Genomic DNA, 23,515 nt, shown 5'->3' with positions numbered 1-23,515 from the left:
ATGGAACAGGATACATTGAATTGTCAGAAAGTCCCAGATTTACAGCATGTAACAGAAGGATAATTTTCAATATTCAGTTTTACACTACAATGGGAAAATTTTTTGATAAAAAAAAGGGAAAAAGAAAGAGGGGATTTCCTCTTTCCTCTCTTGCCCTAGTTTTAACTGGTTTTCTTGGAATCTTTGTAACTTTGGGGATTAAACTGAGTTCTGCATGTGCATTTTCTGTACATGCAACTAACAAATGCTTGTCTTTCAGCTCTTTTGGTAAGCAAAAGAAAACAGGACAGGATTAACTTTGTTATCCTCCATTGAAAATGAGTTCCCCTACCGAGCAGCAAGCACAGCCATGGGATACACAGTGCTTACTTAATACACTGGAAAAATATTCTTTGTTAGACTTACACTCTCTTTCCTAAATGATTTTACTTGTTGGTGTTTGGTTTTTTTTTTATTATTTATTTTTTTTGTTACAGCCAGAAGGGTCAATCAACATAATTTCTGTATACTAACTGGACACATATATTTTTTTCCAGTAACTTTAATTAGAGCCAGGCTTGTGTAAAGAATCTAAGAGTGAATATTTTCCTGCTTTCTCTTACATTAAAAGAAAAGTTTTCATTGACTTCATTACTGCCAGGTCAGGATGGAGTAAGATATTGGGAAATAACACTCTGAGAAGAAAAGTAACATCAGCAAGATGCTACAGTATCATTCTCTTATGGCATGTAAGTATCAAATTTATATAAATGTAAATCACTAATTGTACTAATATTTTACAGAGTATCTAATGCAGCAGTTATTTAATGAAGCAGAGGAGTAGCAGCAATGCCACAGATGAATCCTCCCAGTGTTTTTATGCAAGTTTTATCAAGCCTGGAGAACGCACCAAGTTGGAAAGACTACTGCCCTTCCCGAATGCAGTAATGCAACAAGGAATACATCAGCGTGTTCATCACACTCCCAGGAGTCCTCTGGGCCTGTACGCAGCGTGATTGTAAGACGAGAGGAAGGAAGGCAGGGAAGTCCTAAAGATTAATCAGATAATAAGGGAAATTCCTTAGTCCTGAGCACAAGGTCTTTTCCCTCCCCAGCCTCCCCGAGAACTGCCAGAAGCCGTATCGCCCCCGATTTGCAGCAGAGATAAGGATGCCCCTGCCCCGGCGAGATGTACAACAAACACAGCTTTATCTCCACCGCCACAGGCAGGCTCAGGATCAATAAGCAGTCATCGCTTAGACGTCTTGCAGGAAGGATCTGTGAGATGAGACACCCGCTCGTGCCCCCACCTTTTCCCAGCCTTAGAAGTCCCCGGGTCACATAAGCGGGACCTCGGAAGGAACAGGAAAAACTCTTACCCCAGGTACGAGCCTGGACTTTGGCAGCTGCGGCCGAACAGATGACAAAGGAGGAAAACACTTGATTTTGACTGTGTTTGTTTTTTCTTGTTTGTAGAGTTTGCTCCTCAAGGCTACCATTGGAGAGTGGTTTCATTCTGTGTGTGTCTTCCTGTAGGCCTGGCAGGAAAACAGAGACCAAAAGAGAGGAAAAAAAAAAAAAAAATCCTGCTGCTGGAAACATCTGGATTTTTATATGTGCTTAGCATCTCAGGAGAGTCTGTTTTTGTTTGTCCTTCTTGCCAATAAATTCAATGCCTTTCCCTGAAACATATGGGAGCAGGAAATATATATTAAAGATAAGTATTCCTGTTTAAACTCAAGCTTGGGTTATTAACAACAGCATGGCCGTGATGAGAAGCAGCGAGATGATAACCTTCATGAGCAATATTATGCTATCTCCCAGCCTCTGCAGAGTTAGCTGTAATCATTGTGCAACTCAGACCATCAAAGGAAAGATAAGATCAGATAAGCAAAATACTGTTGTGACTTTTCATCAATGCTATTTAAGTTATAATTATCACTTTTCCTGTCTTTGGTTAAAATGAGAGTGAAACCCAAATTTATATTTACATACACTTACATATATATATCTTTGACCTATCGGACCCCTGAAAAAATGTATGTCCATATATTGTACTACCTCAGGAAGACCCTGGTTAAGATGCTGGTGGCTCAGTCAGATGGTTTAGCACACAAGCAGGCAAGATGCAGCCTTCACTGTAGAGGAAGCCACCTGCAGATGGGAGATGATGGAGAGAAGCTTTTAGAATATCAAGAAACAGCCAAGAGGCACCAATATGAGCAACTGTCTTCAGCAGGTGAAAGCTGATCTTGAGCTTACAGTCATACAAACAGGGCTGTCCTCATTCCCCAAAGGAGCTATGATTTCTGAGACCCGGAATAGTCCTGGCTTGGCAAAGTGAATGGGTCAGATGACTGGAAATGTCTCCTCTGCTGCATCTGGAATGCCCATCCCAGCCTCCACCTCCAAACAGATGATTTCCCAAAGAAATATTCCCCATGAGGTGCACTTCTACAGGTTTCGTATACCTGTAAGATCTGTAAAATAATAGCAATTTGAGTGCTTGCCTAAATCTCTTCTGAGCTAGACAGAACCCCTTTTTTTGCAAAACCAGGGAGTGATCCCATGCCCAGTGAGATAACTGCATACTTTATCACTGATTTCGTCTGAAAGAGACTCACACCCTCATCCTATAACTTTCTTGAGGTCAAGTTTGCTTCCTATATTTCCAGCACTTCTGCTTCTGGTCCTGAGTGGAACAGACTTTCTTGTGGGTATGTTTGTACTTCCCAGTCATTTGCATGTAATTTTATGCAAACATTTTTATCACAGATCAGTTCACACAACCACAAGCTGTGTTTTTATTTTCTCTGTCAGCTGAAAACCTCGTCTACATTGCTATTTTTTTTTCCTCTTCTTGCTCCAGTATGACTACATCAAAGTAATTGCACAGGTGCAAACTCTGACTCTAGATACTCTGCATTTGTGCAGCAAAATATTCTGCTTTCTATGTGCCTTCTGTTGGCCGGCGCCTATGTATCTCACACCCTGCCAGCACCAGCACTTTTGGAGCTTCAGTGAAACATAGGAATTAGTGTAATTGCAGCAGAGCAAAACTTGGGCAGGCAAACAGACCTTTAAGACATTTCTTGTCACAGGAGAGGACCAAATTCTTTACAAAACAGGCAATTCTTGTGTTGGTGGATCATTTCTTCAAAAGGCTCAAATCAAAAAATTGAATGATGCTATGAAATCTCCATGGGCCAGTCAATGACATCCTTGAAGAGTCCCTGCAGTGTCTGTCCCAATACAACTGAGAGGATGAGAGATAGCGCTGGTGGAAACAGAGGCTGAAGGAGCTGGAGCAGAGTGTGCAGGGACCCACCAGGTTTGTGCAGTGATTCGACCCTCTTTTTGCCACTCCAGAGAGCAGAGACGATGCTCATGAGTTCACAGGTAACAGACAATAGTGATCCAGAGTGCAGAGCTCAGACCAGATCAGAGTGATGAAAAACATCAGCAAGCTTCAATTTAAAATTGTTGGGTTGGAGCTGGCACCTTCACAAGAATAACGCTTATTATATGGTATCCATTTCATCTGATTCTCCTGGTTGATTAAATGCTAGCTGTTATCTTACAGAACGCTGGAATTTGTTGCTACATCACACTGTGGATTTATCAATAGCTAATTCTCAGTTGAGGAAATACGCATTTCGTGTACGTATTCACAAGACGCTCATTGCTCAATTTAAAACATGCCTTATCTGAAGCTAAGATGCAGATTTTTTCACTCCTTCAGTGATTCTTACCAGTTTCAGTCACAAAGAAACACAAATTCACCCTTTGAAGATGCCAGATCTGGCGCAATCTGAGAAACTGACTCCCCAGATGAGCCTTGAAATTCCAAGTTTCAGCCCATTATTTTTTTTTTCCCAGCCCAATTTTAAATCCTAGAAAACAGGCGTTTGTGGTGGATCTGCTGAGGCAACTCTCAGCGAACTGTACAAGCACAGACTGCACCACGATGCCATGAGGGGCCAGGAACTGCTCATGGAAACGCTCCGTGTTTTCACACGCAAAACGGAGTGGAAGTTCTTTGTTAGTACAGCCCTGAGTATTTCACGTTATGGCTCCAGGATGAGTAGCACATTTTACACAGCGCTGTGACCATGGACAATGCGGCTGCGTTCACCCGGAGGTGGATGGCCATAGGAAAGGGGATCACCGTTAACTCCATCGGTGCTGAATGACAAACCCTGCCTGTGCTCCAGCTAATGCCTTTTTAAAAATATGAATAATACAATCAAAATGAAACCACATGGCATGTTAGGAGCCTTTTTCCCTACAGTTATTCACGTAAATTATCTTTTTGCTGAAAAATGATCAGAGCCAAGGTATGAGCAGGTGCTGCTGGATCTGAGTTGCACTGTCAGCCTCTTTAATGTGACCTTGAACTACCAACCACAAGTACAGACCAGGATAAGTTGGATTGTGCTCTACAAAGGAGTATTCACAGAAGAATCAGATCAGCCTTAAGATTGTATTCACCATCATTCCTTTAACTCATATTTCTGCAAGTAAAATCACAGCAGAGAAAGAAACTGCTCCACCTTAGTAAAACTCATTCCTTTTTAGTTCTCTTTTTTTCTTCAATATTTCAGTGGGGGAAAGTTTCCTGAGTTGTTGGAACGAAGCTGGGAAACTTTTTGATCCAGGAGCAAATGGGTTAAAACAGCTTCAGAGTTTAAAGCTCTACTTTGCTCATCCTTAATGGAAACTCAGGGACTGAATTTAGAGTTGTGTTTGTTGAGAACAAGGATAAAAGCGTCAGAGAGGAGGCTGGCAAAGAGGGATGGTATGCACAGGAATTAAATGCGGTTGGGTGTCACTGCACAGGGCGAGTCTGAACTATGTATGTGCGTGTAAGAATTCGTAGTAGTCTGTGTGCTGGCAAAAGAACTGGCAACCTGCCCTAAAATATCTAATAGGCTCCTCCTGAGTTTTTGAATCCCTCCTCAGTGCTCAGTGACAGAGAACTTGATCCCCATTTTAATGCATCCCTAAGTTAGAGATATTTGGGCTATATAGGAGGCTGTATTCACATTAAAAAACCCCAATAAACCAGTTTGGACCTTAATAGAACCGGGGGCCATGTGTAGCGTTTAGAACCAGGTCTTCCCGCATCAAAATTTGGGGATGCCTGGAGATTGGTTATGTGCCTACTTCAGAGCTGGGGCCCAGTTTCAGCTGCCTTCCTAGTCCCTGTAATCCATCACTGGTTTCAGCCTGCATTTCATGAGTCAAACTTATGTAGCTTTTTCTGCATAGAGAAATCAGATGAGCTGTGCGAGTTCCTCTGAAGGCTGCTCCCTCAACTCTAAATGTGCAAGAGAGATTGAAGTTCCTTCCTAGGAAAGAAGCAAGCCTGGCTGGTGTCACTCAGTGGCTTCTTTACTTCTTGCAGTAGTTGGCTGATTAGTGGAGCTTTGGCCACAGTTTTTGCCAGTTTAGTTACTAATTTCAGATGTTAAAGACTCAACAGAAGAGCAATGGCAGCAGCCTGATCCATTCGCTCTCTGTCTTGATCACAGCTCTTCTGCGTTGCCGTCTGATGCTTGCCCATGCTGTGAGCTGAAAGTACTGACTGCTAGAGCTGAGGAAGACTTCAACAGAGGATATCTCTGTGGGTAGACAAACCTACCCACACTTGGTCCATCTCGATGCCCTGAGGTCTTCTCCGTGCCACAAGGTTCTTGAGCAGTCTTCATGTGTGCATGGGTTTACATGAACGGCAGGTGTGTCTGCCTGGGAGAAAGGGCTCTGACCTGCTCTGAGCAAAAAGCATTCAATACCTAAAGACACTGAAGACAAGATGGGAAAGAGGAAGAGAGGACATCTCAAAACAGCAATTCTCATGTCATAGAGATTCATGGAAAGCCCCTAATTTCCTGGCACCAAGAGTTTATGTTACTAGATCAGTTTTGCACAAGTCTCTAGTGAGAGTGACTGGACTTCTGCAGAATCCCTGTAAGAGGAACAAACCCAGTCACCAAAAACAAAAACAGCTGTGCTTAGAACCCTCCATCTGCCTCTGACGGCTTCACATGGCACTCACAGAAAAGCATTCATCCTCCTGTTTATTGCAACTGCCTAAATGCGTCTTTATATGAAAACCCAGAATAGCTTCAAAAACCTCTATCTTAAGAAAAGAGCATGCATTTCATAGCCTTCCAGGAAAGCATCACATATAAATTGAACGAGATCATTTAGCCAAGTAGCACTTAATTACAGCCAGCAGAGTGGCACCCAAACTCCATGGAGCTCCCCCATGGAGAAGCTCTTCTTCCTCAGATAGAGAACTGTAGAAACCAATGGGACTGTGTAAATTCAGCAGGCTCCCTGTCAAAAGCAGATGCAGTTGAAGGGTCCTGTGTCTTCCAACTCTCCATCGCCCATGCTCAGCTTTTTCTATATCCCAGCAGACTGGAACTGCACCCGGGAGGAGTGTTGCACTGATGACTGTGCAGAAGCAGTGTGGGACCTAGAGGTGGTATTAACTAGCTGAGACAGTCAAAGAATACACCAATCAAGGTGTTTCCTTCTACTAATTAAGGTCCTGTGAGGCATCACCTATGTTTTAATGCTTCCGTTGCCCACAAGATCTTCCCAGAAGGCCACAGCGGAAAACCAGCTGCCTTCCAGCAAGCTTCAAACTTTCTGTCCATCTTCACCGAAGCAGATCAAAGCAGCTGTCACCTCCCTAAAATGGAACATTTGAGTGGTTAAACTGAGGTCCAAAGAGGCTAAATCAGTATTATTCTTAGCCAGCGTTTGCTACCACTCAGCAGAAGACTGCCAGTCCAGCCAGCATACTGCTTCATACATAAATATAGAGCAGCTCTTGGTGCTCGATGAGACAGATGGGCTCTCCGTGAGGCACAGGAGGCTGGGGCAGCAGTGAGAAGATCTCCATCGCATGTCCAGAAGGCAATGTGTGATGGGGCATGGGAAAGGTCTGGGAGAAAATGCCCTCCCAGACAAATGGCAGAGCTTGTCCTCGGCAGTGGGCGCACAGGAGCGGCAGAGCAATCCCTCCTGGTGCTTGGGGGCAACTGCTCCTCTTGCATCAGTCACTGGTAAAGAAACAGGGACAGCTCAGCATCGCTTGAGGGACTGACCCAGCCCAGCATCGCGGGAAGGGACCTGGTGATGGGAGCAAAGTGCCCGCAGCGTCTGCCGCAGGCACCTGCGTGAGGGCCTTAGTCACCTGCAAGGGCACTGACTCTCACTGCTCAAAAGTGGGAGGACTCCGGCCTCCTGAGTCACCCACCTCCCTCTCCCCGCCCCATCGCTGGGGCTGGCACTGACCGCGCGCTCCCGCTGATGCATCCCACCTGTAACCCCTGGGCTGGGGTTCATGGGGGCACCAGGTATCCCAGGGGAATGACCGACAGCTCACACGCTGCTCGCAGCTCTGCTGGAGTGAGATGAGGACGAGGAACGCCAGATTTAGATTTTCGTAGACATCTCTAGTGTTGAGTAGTTTCCGTGATACTAAATATTAACATTTGTGTCCTCTGAGTTCTTTGCCTTTCAGAACGGGACGCCTACTTGTTAATTAGTTCAGGCTTTTACCCGCAGGGTTATTTTGGGGATAGGTTCAGCGTTACAAAGTGCTCAGTCTATGTTCTGACCAAGTAGTTTGCTGTGAATACGTAGTTGACATCATGTCATTTAGCTCATTTATTTAAGTGTTGATTCGTAGCTGATGCACCCACGGGTAATGCTGACAGCAGCTCTGATTTCTTCATTAAAACACAGTGAAATAAACACAGCCCTCACACCTCGTCTTTCCTTAGCTGTAACCTGCTCACACAAGGAATAGTCATAGCATCACTGATGACAGCAAGGGCCACTCAGCAGCAGTATCGCTCTTATCCCTGATGTTTCTTGATGACATCTGAGACAAGAGAATAGCTGGGACTCCACCCAGCCAAAAGATGCTGTCAGTAGCTCCATAGACAGAAGAAATCTCCTGCTTAATTTAGGACATGAATGAGATCGTTGGTATGGACACAAAACCTCCTGGCAGAGATCTGGACCCCTGCTGGAAGGATGGCATGGCTCTGGGGAAGCTGAGGTTCTGGTTCCTGGCCTCACTATCGTCCTTTTTTGTGCCTCCAGCAAGCTGGATCGCTACCCTATGGTCTCAGCTTTCCCTTCACTCCTTTGCCCAACTTTTTTGTTTCTTTCAGATATCATTGTGCCCTTTGTGAGTAACTCACCAGTTTCAACAGCACCTTGTAACACCGCTGGCCATGGTAAGTAAAAGATCCCGTGAAATCACCTGAATGTGCTCCAGTCAAGGAGTGAGGAACACAGAAACCGTATCATTCCCAACGACAGTGAGAAAACGGTTTACTCTCGAATATCTCAAAGATGTGATTTCAGACAGGGGAAACTGGGGCAATGACAAGTTTTTGTGAAACATCTGTGGTATGATAGAGAAGATCCAGCTTCTCAAAGAATGAATTTAATGCACAATTCCCTGGACTACTCCTATTCTTTAGCCATATAAACAGTCAGTTTTGCACACCTCCAGCCATTTCTTGATCTCATTGTGCTGGCTCCGCTGCAAAGTACTGCTTGAACCCCCAAGTCATGGATTCTCCCGCAGCAGGATATAAGGCTGGTGTTCGACTTGTGCATGGGCGAGGTTGGGTTCCCTGTGCTCAGCTGTGGTTTGGAGCACGTTTCTCCTTTGAGCCACGGCCATGGTGCAGCTGCAGGAATGGTCCCACGGCTCTGCTGCAGGACCTTGTGCTGTGGCTGTGGTCAGGTCTGGGTGAGGAGACACGTGGCAGGGACATTGTGGGGGGTGGAACCGCTGTGGCAGGAGGGTGTAAGCCAAAAACTAGATGAATGAGTTTCACTTACAGATCACATGAGGCTCAGCGGTTTGCTGTCACTGCTGGGAACCATCTCGAGTATCATTTTGAGTCAAGCACTGACACAGGGAAAGCTAAAATCTGGCAAAAGCAGCTCACTTCTACCAGCTGCTAGGACAGTGGGGCGCTAGGCAAAGGCTTTGGCGAGAGGCTGGACATCTTACTGGGCCATGGCACCTCCGCTTGCCCCTGCAGCAGGATAACACAGCTGTAGATGTCTGTGCAGGACCATCAGATGACGAGTTTGGAGGGCATAGGTGAGGTTGGCACAGATTTATAAGATGCTATGAGCGGGCTGGCCTGGCTGACTGCGGGAGCGTGAGGTGCCATCTTTTCTGCACAAAGAGAGAGCTGCGGCTTGTCCTGCTGCCAGGATCAACATCTTCCCTTTCCCTCCTCATGGTCATGGTGCTGTCACATAGCTACTCTTGGCTTATAAGAGATTTGACTCCCAGTAGTAGCAGTGGAGTATAATATAGCTTGTTCCCAGGTTTCTTTGGGAAGCAGCATACTACAGAACAAACAGTCATTCTGGTGACAGCAGTAGCTGTGCCTAACACTACGACACTGTGAACATCACCCTGGTTAATGTTGTTTCCTCTCACTGATTGTTACTAGAATTCAAACTAGAACCTCGAATCAAGGAATTATCCCTAAATATCTCTGGAACGGCTTCTTCTATCTACCTCAGAGTTATCTGGTTTGGGTTGCTGTCACTACCAAGATAGTAGATAAAATGCATGAGAAGTCTAATCCTAACTACCAGTTCCTGTCCTCCCCTGCAGTCTGAGTTTGTACCTGTTTGTGGATCCTAAGCTGGCCCATCTCCAGCTGGAACTGATTCCTATATCAGAAGGAACATTGGGTCCCCTTAAAACCCTGAGCAATTTAAAAGTTCTCTTCCATCACAACAGCTTTGACCTGGACCGCCTTCTTTAAACTGCCTCCAGAGTGTTCTGTTTCATAACCAAATAGTTCGTTACTGTTGCTCTCTGCAAACTACCTTTTCCTGCTCGCTGAATTTAATGGGACTCCTCTTCAAGATGTGTCCTGCACAGAAGTGATCTTGATGTCTCACTTTGGCCATTCGGCGTCTGAATGACCTCTGGATGGGAAAGTTGGTGACAACACAACAGCATCTCTCGCGATAAAAGCACTCCGTATTAATTCTGTTTCTAAGCGCGCAGTAACATCACGCTACTTTAATTATATGTTTTCCTGCCCCTTCTCTTTCAGCTTTCTGTAACTTTGTCAAGGTTGTAAACACACCTTGGCCTTAAGGCTCCTTCAGTAAGAGTTGCTTTCGAATCCATCTACGCATTTTCCTTCCATGGAGCACAGTGTTCTGTACTTCAAATCACAGGGCCGCAGTAAATGCCTGGGAATAATGTGTGTGTACAAAGCATACACTATAAAAACAGAATCGTGTGACAGCGTTAGCAAGCATCTCTGATGAAAGATGAACACAGAGGCTGCAAGAGACTTTCTCACATGCAGTTTGTGAGTGCTGGCAAACTTTCCATTGTTTTGATGGTCTGGTTTATTAAAAACTCACTGAAAAATCAGCTTGTTTCACAATGGGTTGCCATTATTCACAGACCGATTCTTTGTGTGTTAGGCTGACAACTCATATGAAGGTCTCCTGTCCCATACTAGATTGCTTTTGAAATTGTTTATTTTAATTTGCCTTGTGGGCTTTTTGGGTTAAACGAATGTAGAATTGGTTTGCCAGGAAGACATGGGATTTTTCTGCAGTGTAACTATTATCCTTCAAGAAATCCAGGCTGCTCAAGGATGCTGCCCCTTTAAACAAGACACAAAAAGAAATCAACCATCGTTTGGATAATGCCATTCTCATCAACATGCAAGGAGCTCGCTTGTCTGTCACGTCGCCCACATCTTCTCAATCACTCCCTTTCATTTATCCTATTATGCCCTTATTCTAACTCACGCTGTGGCTGATACTCAATGACAGGCAGCAGAAATCCAGCTGAGCATCATCCCTCCTTTGCTTCCCATCGGAGATGCAGCTTAGGACCTTACCTGTTGGAGACGAGTACCCACACACCTGGTGGAGCTGGAGTGGGGAGAGACTTTTTACAGCTATAGGAAAACACTGGCAACCCAGAGGAATCTGGGTGATGAGATCTGTTGTAGGCAACTGTTTTTCTGACTTTTCCCCCCTTCTCCATGTGTGAGGAGACAGTAGGTGTTTTGCAAGCATTTGCAGTTTGGAAGACATGATCATAAACCCTGACTAATGTCTGTGGTTGGTGGGTCTGTGGCAACAAGTCAAAGCAAGTGCTAATTGCTATGGTTATTGCTGCTATTTTATTATTTAATTTCACCGTATTAGTGTGGCATTGCATGGCCCTAACCTGGAGCCGCGGCCCCACAAGCAGGACACTATCCAAACACAGAACGAAGCAACGGTCCTAACTGCTAGGAGGTTGCAACTGAAGTGTACCAGCGTGTTGACTCCTGACCCGTAACGTGGAGGTGTTTGAGGCTCCTGACTCCAGGGATTCCAGAGCTCATGCTGATCTATGTCAGAGTGCAGCGGGGCTCTGCGGTTGAGCAATAGTGTTACTGACCCAAGTTACCCAACCTGGAGGAGGTACCAGCCAAGGTACTTGCACATGCAGGTGGGGAGATCTGTGGGAAAACAGTGGGTCTCACAGATAAATGGGAAAAATAAATATTTCTGGTCTTCAGCAGGAACCTGAGGCTCAAAACTGAGCCTGGAGCGGTTCGCTCCCATTTAGAAAACGCAACTCCTTTCATATGGCTGATTCATGGCACACTCTTCCTCAAGCCATCTAGTGCATGTCTACAAGTTGATGCATTGATACGTAGCCTCTTAGGACAAAGTTATTTCTGGCTGGCACGTATGTGCATGAACGGCAGCCAAATGAAGCAGCCAGCTCCGATGCTGCTCTCTGATTGATCCAGTTCATGAAGATCTGCCCAGCGATTTCCCTGCATATTGTGTGAAGATTAACACACCATCCTGTCAAGTAGTGTCCCACAGCACTGCAGGAGAAATCCTTCGGTTAACCCTGTGTGCTGCAAACAGCTGGAACTGGCCATTTTAATGAATCTGCTGGGTTTTCTCTTATAAGTGACCTAACAGCATTCTGCTAATTGTGTTCTTAGTTTCCCAGGTATTTCTTCAAGGTATAAAATCATGCTGAGAACCCGTGAGTCTTTCTTTTGTTTATGTCAACTTAAGACATCCCGAGATTCCCATTCTAGTGAGAACCTTGCAACTGCTAGCAATCATAATAATAATAAAAATACTTAGTGTTACCATTTTGTCTCTCCCTTGATTTGGCAGTAATATAATTATCTAGAATGATTTCTAATATATGGAACAATTTAGGCCCAAATCTTGGAGGCACTGGTTGGGAATCTGACCGTTGATTTCCAAAGGAAAAGAAAGATTCCACTCCTTCTGTACAAGACGACTCATGCCTATTACAAGCAGTTTAGAGTTTGCTGTTGAAAGAAACTTAATCTCTCTCCCTTAATTCTATGTTTTATTCTGGATTAGGCTGTTCTTGCTGGTAATTCAGCTTCTCGGGGTGGGAGGAGGCAGTGACCGATAGGATGCACAGATCAGGTTTTGTTCAGACTTGCAAGCACTGGTGTAGTCCAGCCTCACAGCTGGCTCTGGGACTCCGTCTGCAATATTTGCTTCCCTGCTTTGAGCATTGCTTGGATATGTCGACGTCAGAAGGAACTGAGTCCACGGGGATGACAAGGAGAGGGAAAGAGAGCACGGGGAAATCAGTGTAAATGTGCTCCAAACCAGCCCCTGCCCTCCCAAGAGCCCCTCAGCTGGGAAAAACAGCTCCTGCTCGGCATCTGCCGGGATCAGTGCAGATCCCTGCAGCACCGGGCACTTTGCCGGGTGATGTAAGGTCACCAGCGTCCGACCTCTAGAAGGGAGGAAGAGAGAAAGCAAGCACGAGATCACGCCAGGCAACGTGCTGTCACAGCTTGTTCCTCAAGCCCCAGAAATCTCCACACCCATTTTACTCCTCACTGTTTCCTCACCAACCTTGCGTGAGACGCTCCTGGAGGATGGATTTAGGAAAACCCTGTCATTTACACCTTAATGGCACACGGGGAAGCAGTAGCAATCTCCACGGGGCTACCCCAGCCCAGTACCGCCCAGCCAGTGAGGACGGACGACCTGCCAGCTCATCGCACCAAAGCACACTGAGTCGCAGGGATGGACGGATGGGTGGATGTCACACTTGTGGGATCTGCCTGTTTGCTCTCCGTAGAGAAGATTTCTCTCTGGCCAGCTTACAAGACAGCCATCTGGCACAGGCATAAAGAATACACGACGGCTGATCACTCTGCGGGCATTTATCTTCATGAATGAGGAGGAGAGGGTTATAGTGGCGAAGCCCCGAGGAGTTGGCCTGTCTCTCCGTGTGAGTGAAGATTAATGTGTTGTGAGACGTTGGCTAACATGTATCATGCACGCACAGCGTACCCTTCCCTTCATCCCCCTCTCCTTCCCTCAGCTCCCTTCTCATGGACTAATACAGCTTTGAATGATGACTGGTTACAAGCAGTAAGCTCCCTATCCCCAAAAAAATGTAGGGGATATCTGTGGGAAACAAAGTGCTTAAGATGGTTAAGGGGAACTTTATGATATCCTATGTTATTAACTTCTGACTGGAAAGAAGAGCAGCCTATGGAAAGGATTTCACATCTCTATCTCTCTATTATAAACTGGATGGAGAGTATCTTCTCTTTTCAAATATATAGCCCATAAATTAAGTTGTTGCATTCATTATGTCACTCAATTAAAGGGCAAATCAAGGCCCCATGGCTCACATTTGTACCTAAACCAGCAGACTGACTTCTTTTAAAAATTCAAGTAGGGAGGAGAGTTTTCATCTGAAAACAAAGATTTTTGAAGCTGGATAGGTACATCCAGGCCAATAAGAAACTACATTTAATGTTGGCCCTGCACATCTCTTTGTATTGTTTACTTCAATAATCATTCAGGTACCTCTGCAAAATCACTGCATGCGAAGGACAGAAATGAGCAAGGGGGAAAATTTACAAGAAAATAAAATGAAATGTCAAATCTAAACAGATGGCTGCCTAATTTGTACCTGATATATATCTTGCCTCAAAAACACAGGTTCAAATTCTGCAGAGGCTGATCTGTGCAAAGCAGCTCAGTTTTGGAAGTATATATTTTATACGTTAAATTAATGCTCTTTGTAGTCAGTGCAGCTCCAAGCTTATGGAAAGCTGTGATTTTTTGAGTAAGGAAAAAGCAGGGCAGTGTGTCTATCTCCAGGCCCTGAACTGGGCCACTCTAGGCAATGGCAAAACTCCCTGTTGCCTGATGGTGAAACATCTGGCTGGTCCGCACAAGTCAGGAAGAGAGAAACTAGAGTAGCTTTGGAGATACAGGAACAAGAGAATATGCAGAGCCTTTACTGGGGGAATGAATACATTAAATGTCATAGCAGGCACGAGATGGGAAATTAAAGAAGGACTTGAATGATTCGAGTTTGTGGCTGAACTGGGAGAGAAGTACTTGCATTTTAGTGTCTCGAGGCAGAGGGAGCTGCCAAGGCCAGGCAGAAGCATTTGTAAGTGTTAAGGTGAAAGATGACCAGCCTTTCTCTGGAGGCAAAGACATGGGAGGAGCATGCCCTGTCCACCTGCCCTGCTGCAATCTGCTGCCACAAAGACACCAGATTTTTAAACCCTGCTGAGCGTATACAGGAGGTAATTATTCTGAAAAAGGGGTACTTCTCATCAAATCCATTTTCTCAGCTAGTCTATCACTTACAAAGTCTCAGGCAGGAAACTGGTAATCTACATAAAAGTGAAAGGAATGTCATGCAGAATAGCTTAAAATATGGATCCCCCATCACAGAGCCTGTCATGTCTTACTACTGTATTTCCATCACTGCAGACAACATAATGCCACTGCACCAGTCATGTTTCAACTAACACCTCAAGTCAGGTAGACACATAGCAGGTTAATTAGGGGCTTTGGCAAATTGAGTCCACGGACTGTAATTACCAGCACTCAAGACCTACAATTTCTGTTTTAATTAAAATAAACAGTGTGGAGCAGCTGACATCACACCAGAGTAACCAGCGTGTAAGTCACAGTTAATTACATTAAGCTGTGGCCTCCGTCATAAAAAATAGTCAGTTTGGATCTAGATTTATAGAGACTGGCTTTACCATTTTGGTGAAGTTTAATTGATGTACGCAGGTGACCGACTGGTCTGGACAAGTCAGTCTATTGGGGTGACAGGATATGCCGTGTTGGAAGAGCTCCTTCTCCTCTTGGGGTGGAAGCAGGCGATGCCAGTCCTTGAATCATCCCTCCGCTGCCTCCTGCCAACCCCCTGCACCCAGACAAGCCCTGGTTGTGCTCCGCCACATCAAACAAGAGTGAGCACTGCTGCCTTTCCCAAAGAGCATTGCCAGGGAAAATGAACCTGGGGAAAAAAGCTGGAAAGTGAGCTTTTGGGGAGGGTCTGGGTGGTCAGAGGCGCAGGGCACTGAGATGCTTTGGGCACCCCAAGGGGCAGGGAAGCCCCTGGTGATGGGGAGCCAGGCTCTTGGTGCCTGAGCACACCCAGGGTACGGGTGGCACATTTATTCACCGCATCTAATAAATGCTTCTGCTCTGGCACAACTCTTGCCTTTCTCTCCACGCTCACTCTCCAGCTAATTCCTTAGGCGATGTTGCGGAGTACAGTGTAATGCTCCGGCAGCCCACACTCCAGCCTCTCATCTGTCACCTCTCCCGCTTCTCGTCCTCCGCCCAGGCTTCTCTCCCAACCCTGCCTTTTGTCTCCTTCCCCCACTTTCAACCTTGGGCCTCCTTTGATGCCGCCCGACACGCTGCGTGCAGCCAGATCCACCCTGCCCAGCCAAAAACACACCTGTTTTGCAAACCAATCCAGGTGTATCGGACGTATGCTGTTCTAGGATTGCTTTTATTACATTACACAATCCCGCTCCGTGTGAGTCTCCAGCCTGAGCTGCTGTGAAGGAGCAGACATCTCGTGGGCTTGCCAGGACTCCCCAGCAGTGCCATGCCGTGTGCGGGCAAACAATGAGACATACAAGAGGGCAGATGTGACAAATCTCAGATCTGCACTTTTCCAGTCTGGTTATGAGAAGTTGGCAGGTGTCCTCACCACCATTCAGTTAATCCACAGGAGGATGAAGCCCTTGGCAGTGTCCTGTCCTTGCAGGTCCCAGATCCCGGGGGACTCACCTCGGTCCCTTGTTGCTACCTGGAACCGCCAAGGATCAGGAGGAAAAATGCTGGAACAATCCTCTGAGTGTTTCCTGGAGGATGTGATAGTAACGGCAGCCAAAACTGCCAAATAATGCTGCATCTCCTGGCAGTGCCATTAGGGTTACGAGAACCCCCTGGAAGTGTCACGTTCAGCTTTTGCAGTGGAGCTAAAGAAGTGAAACATTTCAAATTTCCATATGTCCTTATATCTTGAAACCAATGCACTTTACCTTTAGAACCAATCTGCCCTGCATAATCCCTGGAAAACAACATTTCAGTAAAGCTTTGATGACCTCATCTTCCTGGGGAGCGAGAGAGGAGGGAGCGTAGGGCCAGGCATGCCGCGGTTCTCTGATGTGAGAGGTGCGGACTTTGTTAATCAGCCCAGGCAGCTGGATGGACAGATCAGGCTCAGGATGGACCACGTTTTTTCTTTTGCTTCTCCCAAACAAGAGAATGTTTTTTTAAATCATTCTTTATTGTGGTCCATTTTCAAGCATGAAAAAAGCAATGGAGAATGCCATTTTTCAATTTTTGCACAAACCTAACCCTTTTTTCTTCATGAAAAAAAAAGCTCGGGCAGTACCAATGGAAACAATTGGTAGTGACTCATTCAGTCACTTCAGGATTTGTCTCTGACTTCTACTAAGACTTGCTGATCCTTACTTAGTTCAGTATGGTTTCCCTGCCACCTCTCCATATGAAATGGCAACTCTCCATGATGTTTTGATTAGCATAATATTAACCAACGATTTTTACTATGTCATAAGCCTCATACTGAAATTCTTCTTTTCAACGTTTCTTTCGTTGTTCTGCCAATATTTCCTAACAGCTACTGCAACCTGCAGTCTAATTATTTTCATTTCCACCATATTTTGAGACCAACCAAATAGCAGCAGCATGATGAGTCCTAAAGTCGGTAGTTAATCTCTAAAATAGATCTCATTAAACACAACTGCCTAACCAATCATGGGTATTGCTGTTTACTCGTAGCTCACCTACAAAGCACCAGAGAGAGACGGTGTTTGTTTGTGTTGTTCTGATGCAGGATTGCTTGCTGTCTTTGGTAACCAGGTGAGACACCCCGTGCAAGCTCAGACACCGGCATTCGGTGCAGGCCTGTGCATTGCCCAAGGAGGAAGATTGCCCCGTGCTCCCCGCCGTGAGATACTAATGCTTTTGGCTTCTGCAGGTGAAAGCAGAAAGACAAATCTTTGCCCAGCCCTGAGACGGGTGAGTTCTGGCACTGCCTGCCCTCGGCAGAGACCAGCGGAGCTGATGCCATGTGGGCATCGCCTTCGTTTCTGAGCAGCCCGACTTGCAAAGCCGTGGGTGATCCCTCGCTGCCGCGCAAGGAGGAGGAGGCACGGTGACTCCGAGCCCTGGGGTTCCAACTCGGAGCCCTCAGCCACCTGCTCCTCCAGAGCACCCACGACAATTTCGGGACCTGCCTGATTCCTCCTGCTGCAACTCCACAGCTCCTCTGCTGCTGCCCCAAATGGAAAGGGAATTTTACACAGCGGTGGTGAGGAGGGCACAGGGGGGCTATCTGAGACCATGACAATGCTCTGAGACCTGGGCCAGGGCCACCTGCTCTCCTGGGAAGCAGCAGCTGGGACAATGGCTTCTAAAAGCCAGGACACCCAAATTGCTGTTCTTCGTGCTGCCAGGATACCGCAGCCTTATTCAGGGTTTTATTCCTGTAGAGGTACGGGCTGCTCCACAGCTGTGTGTCCTGCCCAGCATTTGGACATCCACTGGCTCTGGGAATATCTGCTTTCAAATTCTTTTACCTAATTGTAATGAGCCACTTGGGCTTTTCCTCTTCTTTTTAGAGCTGTTGCCAGGCAGTTTGTCCTGAAAATGCTGGTTATGGTGGGGTATTTTTTTCTCTGCTCTTATCAAAGCAGGATGCCAAGAGACAAAATTATTGTCGTGACTCTGTAACATCTGCTTTCACATCCTCCTTTCCACGCTCTGGGCAGAGTGAAACACCCGGACATCGGGGCCTCGACGGGTCGGGTCGGGTCAGCCAGTGAGCAGGCAGGAGCACGCCGCAGACCTTGCTCCTGAAAGGCTCTTACTAAACCCCATTGGAGTGATGGGAGGCGTTTTCCATTAATTCATCAGACTTGGGAATGGGGCCAATATCCTCCTTGAACCCTCTGTCCCTACATAAACTGCATTCCTTTCATTTTGTGTCTGAGGCTGGCCTGCAGCATGGATAGTGATGCAAGGAGTCTGGGGGGCTCTGAGCAGCACAGGGGCTTTGCATGTCTGAGATGTTAATAGGGAGACCCAGTGCTTGGGAATGAAGTTATATCATCTATGGTCTCTTGTGTCTTCTCGCAGTGCAAGGTGTATGGCTGGACCACAGGTGTTCGGCTGCTGAAGAAACTACAGGGGTGCATCTCTAGGTCTCAAGGGGTTTTACGAAGCCTGATCGGAACCGCACACTTTAGGGATAAAATGAAGTACATTCACATTTAATGAAACTTTAAAAAAATTTCCTGCTCCTGCTTTTTCTTCCTGATCATTTTTCTTTGGACGCTCCCTCAGGCATTGGTATCGTGTGGCAGAAAGCAGCTCCCAGTAACTGCAGGGCTGAAGCCGTCCTTCCCTCAAATATTCCCATCAACATTTCCAACAAAGTAATATGAGAAGGAGGCACCTGTGTTTCCAGTGCCCAGCTTTGCAGAGCAGTATCACCCCTGCAATCTTGCTTTACAAGCGACCTGGCTGTGGATATGATAATGGGGGACCTGTTCCAACCTCATTAAAGCCAATGGAGAACCTCCCACGGCTTTCGGGGACACAGCCTGTGTGCTGAGGCTGGAGCAGCCACCTGGAAATGCCTTAACAAAGGGGGGAAAAAAAGAATATACAAACTATACTTGTTAAAAGCTTTATTGAAAAAGAAGTGTTATTCTAATTCCCCACATATGTGGATTACCACGAGTGTGGGTTTTATGGCAAAAGCACTAAGGCCAGAGAGCCATCACTATCCTTTTCAGGAGCTCAGTGCCATCTCTGGAGCAGGATGAGCCAAGAAACCCCAGGGAGGTTCACTCTCCCCTATGACAGTATGCTTTTTATGGGACTTGAATGCACGGGGCAAGAAGATTGTCAAACAGACATCAGAAGACATCTCTGACATGTTAAAAAGCCTGTCCAGGCTGTGACAGCTACAGCTGCTTTCTCAGCCCAGCACCGAGGATACTTTCTGGATAGCTCCGATGCTCCCACAAGCTGTAACACGTCCCCGGAGAAACAGCAAACAGCAACGCAATGAACCCGAAACCCAGACCAGAGTAGACATCTGTAATGGGCTCCCCTCCCCTCCCCTCTCCATTGCTCGCACACAGACGGGATGTGCCCCGTGTAGGTCTCCTGGGGCTGTTCCTGATGCTGGCCGGGTTCTGGAGGACTATCCTGGGTTTTTCTTCGTTATTTCACCAAGTACCCAGTATGGCATCACTCCTATAGTCGTTACATCATCAGCTGGATTGCCTTCGGATTTAAAAATAGTTTAAAACTGGAGTAGTTTGACCATGGTGGGTAAGTTGGTGGGAAAGGAAAACTCCCCCCTTCCCACCCACTGGGTGTTTTGGAGACCTTGTGCAGGCAAGAAGCCAAGGTGTGTGAGTGAGGAGCTTTATCCTGGCTGCACTCGGGGGAAGCCAGCTGGGAAAAACAATTGCTTTTTCATAAAACTTTCTTCCACCCCAGCACCGACGTGTTTCAACATGCTCTGGGGAACTAGCTGCAATGAGTGACACTGATGCTGCTGAGAGACCACCTAATAAAACCGTGTTTGCCAAAGTTACCCTAACAAAGAGAACAGGAGTCAAAGTGGGTTGAAGATTTTAGTTCAATGAGGTGTTTTAGAGGGGGCAAGGAGGGTTTTGAAATTTGACATTTCTGTGAAATCAGGTGGATGTGGAATGAATGATACGAATATCCACAGATTTTTTGTTGCTGTTGAGAACACTTTATTTCTGAGGATCCTGAGAGTTTTACTTCCAAGTGAAACTTTTCTTTTTACCACTTGTGCCCTTTAGTGCTGCTCAGACACACTTCCAGCCCACACCTGCAGCCTTGCAGTGGGTGACAGGTCAGGTACCACATAACGCTGAAGATTTTATCATCCTTTCCAGTAAATCACTCTCTTTCACTTTTCCTCTCTGTGAGAGGGGCAGGATATGACCCGCTAAAGCCACCCTGAAGTAGGCAACGGCCCTCATTCCTAAATGAGCAAAATACTGGAAATTTGCCCAGTTGCAGCATCCAGACCCCAGCAGACCCTCAAGGCAGGGGGACTGGGAGAAGTCAGAGTTGTGTGTGACCCCCGGGCAGGGCTGCTGGCCCCGGCAGAGATGTCCCTTTGCTGTTCGAATGCTCGGGGTGTCAGCGTGCATCCCGGGAGCTGAAGGGTTAATGCTCCCTTTTTCCCTGTCAAAGTGGCTTCTCTTAAAACCAGCGCTGCCTGCTCAGGTTTTTTGGCTGCTCCTTCCACTTCTTCCCCCCCCACTCAGTAAAGAGGAGCTAAAGGAAACACCTTTGGCCGCAGTGAATAGGTAGCGGCTTTTGTACTTCCCTTCCCTCTCCTGCCCTTCCCAGCCCGGTGACGTGGCGATTTCAGAGATTTCCTGAGCAGCTGCGGGATGCTACACCTTTAGGAGCTCCAGCACTGACTCCTCCACACCCTTTCCCCTTCAGCAGAATTCACACAAAACCAGGGAATTAAAAAAAACCCAACCAACTATAAAAACCAGCCTGGCGCTCCCTCGGATGCAGTGACTCTGCTCTCGCTGTCCGTGGAAATCTGGTGCAGCCCCGGGGTCTTCGAGGCACTTTTGGGGTGAGGTGGGTGATTGTGGCGTTCAGACAATATATCCCAGCCCCTCCTGAGTTTACATGCACAGCTCGTTAAATTAGATGTGGATCATTTCTACTAAGCTGGATCCTCTGCTAAAAATATCATTTTTTAGTGAATAGACGTGCTGTATGACTCTTTTTTTTTTTAAAAATGCACTTTTCTTCTAAACAAAAGTTAGGATCCAGGCACTTTCTGCCATCTGCATATGGGGCCAAGTCAAATCAGCCCTGGGCTTGTTTTGTTCTTGGTAGCTGCTGCTCCTCTGACACCTCTCAGATCACGCTGACAAGGAAAACTTTTATTCCTCAGCCTGTAATTCCTGCCTCTGTGTGTGGGACCAGCTCACACACCGTGTAACTGTTCCACGTCGGCTCAGAACTGATCTCCTCGTTACCCAGATATAATTACATCTGACAAAAGTATTGAATGCACCAAAGCAGGGAAGGAAAAGGCAGAGGGATTAAACTGATACAGGTTTTTTAGCCCCGTGAACGTTGTAGCCCCACAAAGAGCTTGAGGAGGAAGAGGATGAATAATTGTTGAAGGATCATAGCCATGATTACAGGGTGTGATCTCTCATACAGCACCTGGAGACTCAGACAATTATGGAAACTAGAAAAGAAAATCAATTTCAGTGCTAAGATGGGAGCATGGGGATTTTTTTAGGTTATGTTTGTCTGGGTTTTTTGTATGTTTTGTTTCGTTTTTGGGGCTTTTTTGTTTGTTTCTCTTCTGATGGCAAACCAGAGATCCTGAAGTGTGACTCAACACAACATTTCACTTTGCATTACAGGTGGGTTTTTGGAGGCATTTACTTACAGCCTGACAGCTGCCACGAAACCTGTGGCTAAAACATTAATCAATAGAAAATAATTTGAGCAGCGTTACTGACAATAACATTAGCCCTGTGCCAAGTGCTTCTGAAAACAGGGTTAGGTGGGGGAGTGTGTGGCTGATGCCTTTGCCAGGGAGGGATGACCCACCACGGTCAGAAATGCTGGTGGGGTTGGTGATGTGAAGCACAGTGGGCGTCTGGTCACCCAGGTGCTGCTTGGGGCTGGGGGCTGCTGTTTGTCCCCCTCCTCGGGCACCTGCCTGCCCTGCCCGGCCAGGCTGCCCTGGTCCTGGGCAGCAGCCTGACCACAACAGCCCTTGGATAAACTTTGCAGCAGGTTTATGTGTTGTTGGAAACTTCCAAAAAGGTCGTGGCAAGAGAACAGAGCAATTTCCTTGTAAAAACTTTGCTGATGCATGCTAGGGAAGAAAATCAGGACCGAAGGAGCAGCTGCTGATCACTGACTGAAACTCCTTGTCAGCCCTTCTGTTTTCTTTTAATTAAAAAAAAAACGGGGGTGAAAAACCAACCCAGGTATCTCCTTGTAACAAACAGAGGAAAATAGAAAGTAAACACATAAAGAAGTGCCAAAAAATTTAGCTGGGAAATTCCAAAATGAAAGTATTTTGTTTAAAAATTTCAATTAAGGTTGCTAAGTGACAACAGTGTATCTACTTATCAGCTCATTTACAAAATCTGAGTACTGAAAAGCCAAGACATTAATAGTGGTGGAGATCATAAATCTTACGCTGCCGACATAATAAACGTACATGCATTATTCTTATCAAGTACAAAGAAAGCAAAATACATATTTCATCACAACAAGCTTAATGCTGACCTCTAAATAAATAGCTGTCTTTCATTAGCAACCTCAAAATAAAACATAAAGCAAACCCTATTAAAAAGAGCCATAAAAATTATGTATGTAGACACTAACGACACATATTGATCAGCCTTACTTGCAAACCCATACACATGCATAATTCTGCCACAAATCAACATGGCTATGCTTTTTTTTCCCTCAATCAGACATTCAGTAATATTCTCAAGAAAACGCAATTATGAAGAATTAACTAAAAGTCAGTCATCTGTTTGATAAATACACGTATTTTATATAAACACACACGTAAGTCACAGCATTGACTGTATCCCTTTAAGAGCAATTTGCTATTGTAGCTGAAATTACCAAACTAATATGATTTTAAAGGTCAGAGTTAAGGCTGCCGAGTTCTGGTGGGACATACTGTGTAGCTGTGTTTTATGCTTCATAAAACTCCGTCTCTCTGCTGGTGCTAATTAGGATAGTCCCTTGTAATCAGTGGCGCTATTCCAGTTTCCATTAGCTCAGTTTTGGGCTCAATGGGCTTTTACTTCTACGGTTGCCCCATTTCAGCCGAGCACTTAGCCATATGCCAAGCCTTCTGCAGGTACTTAAGCTCTGAGAAGTGCTTGTTTTTAAGTGTTGTGATGGATCACACGGGCAATGCAGGAACATGGACGAACATGTGCTTGTCATACTTGAAAACCCCAAATTTAAAGTGCTTCGTCAAGCACTCTTCATATCTTCCAAGCGTTTGGTGGTTTCTGTGGGGCAGATGCTGATCCTCCAGCCGGGTCCGTGTCAG

The sequence above is a fragment of the Tauraco erythrolophus genome, chromosome 18 (genome assembly GCF_009769465.1).
Source record: "Tauraco erythrolophus isolate bTauEry1 chromosome 18, bTauEry1.pri, whole genome shotgun sequence".
Lineage (NCBI taxonomy): Eukaryota > Metazoa > Chordata > Aves > Musophagiformes > Musophagidae > Tauraco > Tauraco erythrolophus.
This window is presented reverse-complemented; position numbering follows the sequence as displayed.